The sequence below is a fragment of the Micromys minutus genome, assembly GCF_963924665.1.
Source record: "Micromys minutus genome assembly, chromosome: 5".
NCBI classification, from domain to species: domain Eukaryota; kingdom Metazoa; phylum Chordata; class Mammalia; order Rodentia; family Muridae; genus Micromys; species Micromys minutus.
The window spans coordinates 55080717-55083235 of record NC_137974.1 but is presented as its reverse complement, the minus strand read 5'-3'; positions in this window follow the sequence as shown (position 1 = coordinate 55083235).

Below are 2519 nucleotides of genomic sequence, written 5' to 3'. Positions count from 1 at the left end.
AGCCTTTCCCACTGTAAGAGCAACAAGATAAATAACAGGCACAAATGATGTGTTCACCATCCCCATGTCTTCCTTGAGAGTTTCATCTGCCATCATTGTTAAAAGTATTACTGCCAAAATCCATGGAGCAAAGACAACTGGGGACATGTGCATAGCTCCTACAGCCACAAGGGCACAGGGGCTGCCCATGTCACTTGTCAGCATCTCAAATTCTGCCTGCTTCTGTCTCCCACTGTCTGAGGTTCCCATAAAGCAGTTGACTCAGACACCTGCTCAGGACAGGATTGTGAATCCATTGTGGATTTGATGCCCCTAGATTCTGTAATTATAATAGATAATAAATATCCTTGTGCATGTTAAGTAATTGGAGTTTATTTCAAAGAAGTATTTTCATGGTTTTAAAGATTATATCTGTACATGTGTATCCATATGTGGACATCTGTTCACATGGGTACTCTTACCTGCAGAGATCAGATGAGGTATAAAATTGTCTGGGGTTACAGGTGGCTGAGAGCCACTTTCGTGCTGGGACCCAAACTCAGGTCCTCTGCATGATCGGGGGATGCCCTTAACTGCTGGGCAGTCTCTCTAGCCCTGGTTTTATTTAAATACAATATTTTTTTTTTGTGTGTAGAATTTGATGGAGACCATTCGGTTTGAAATGTGTCCTTTCTTATCTGATGCAGAATAAACTGGTGACTGTCTAAAGTAGAGTCCCTGTTTACTGAAGAATTTGGGGAATTGCAGCCAGCTTCCAACTGGCCACACCTCTATTGACACCAGAGTAATCTCAGGTGACACATCGAATCCAGTTGAACAGCTAAAAGATTCTATATATCATATCAAAAGGTCAGTGTGTCCTGTCATGTTGTGTCATGTTCTGTTGGTCACTTACAGACATTTTTTCTTATAAACAGACTGTATACTCTTGTCTTACTGAGAGATTCAATTGCAAGTCTGCTTTTGTTTCTCATAAAATCTATCCTTTGGAGAAGCTGACAGATGGCTGAGTAGGTCAAGGTACTTGTCACAGGCCTTGTGATCTGAGTTTCATCTGTGTGGTGAAAGGAGAAAAACCGAATCCCACAAATGGTCCCCTCATTCCCAGCCACAACTGCAGACACATGCACACAGGCACACAGGCACACAGACACACAGACACATAGACACATAGACACACACACACACACACACACACACACACACACACACACACGGGGGGGGGGGGAGACATAACCCTTGAGGCAGTGGAGATGGGATCACCAGTAACATGCTCGTCACACAAGCATCAAGCTGTGTTTAATCCCCAGCTCCCACATAAAGGACAGGGTATGACTGAATGACCAAACACACCTACAATCTCAGTGCTTGAGAGGCAGGGAAATGGAGGATCCTTGACATTCACTGGCCAGTCAATTTATCGTCAGTAAACTTCTGGTTCATGAGAGGCCTTATACCAAAAACTAAAGTGGTGAGAAATGGAGGAGGTAGCCAGTCTTAGCTGCATTGTGGGTTCTTCTCTTTTCACCTGTATCACCCCAGTTTCACTTCCTATCACTAGATAAGAGAGGAAAAATGATAAAAGTGAGAAAGAAACATTGGGATCCTTGAATCTATTTTCTCCTTGTCTCTTTTTTTAACATAACTACTAATAAACCATAACCAATCCCCCTGAATAACCAACAACCACCCACCATGCCTTTTGGGACCCTAACATTTATCTACCATTTGAAAAGTTCCCAGAATTCCAAATGTCACACAATTACAGAAACTATATGCAGCTGGCAAGAACCTGCCTCTACTAGAGCATGAGTCAAACCACAGTCACCGCTGTGAAACAGCCCCATAGCCCCACACCTGGGATTAAAATGAAAACATTCTTAAAATATTTCTGTGCTTTTAAAGAAGCCTAAATTCCAAATTCTCACTACAGGAGAAAGACTCATGTCATTGACCTCTGGCCTACACACATACACACACACATACACACACACACACACACACACACACACATGCGCGAATGCACTGGAACATATATCCCATGCCACAAATTCATCCCTTTCTGTCTTAATTTTCAGTGATAATTTATTTTTTGTTCTCTAAAGTATTTTTTATGATTTATTTATTTTATGTATGTGAGCACAATGTTACTGTCTTCAGACACACCCAAAGAAGGTATCAGATCTACAGATGATTGTGAGCCACCATGTGGCTGCTGGGATTTGAACTCAGAAACTCTGGAAGAACAGTTAGTGCTCTTAACTGCTGAGCCATCTCTCCAGCCCCCCTCCAGAGTATTTTGTGTTACCATTTACACTAAAGATCAAAATCACCATCCCAGATAAACCCTGACCACCAGAACATCTATCTGCTTGGTGGAAGGCATGTCCTCAGCTTGTTTCTTGGTGTAAAGTTCACCCATGGGATATAAAACAAGATTACTTTTTCTTCTGTAAGAATAATGATTCTATAAAATAGAAGATGCAACTTATAAATTATTGATGGCAGATTTGAAGACT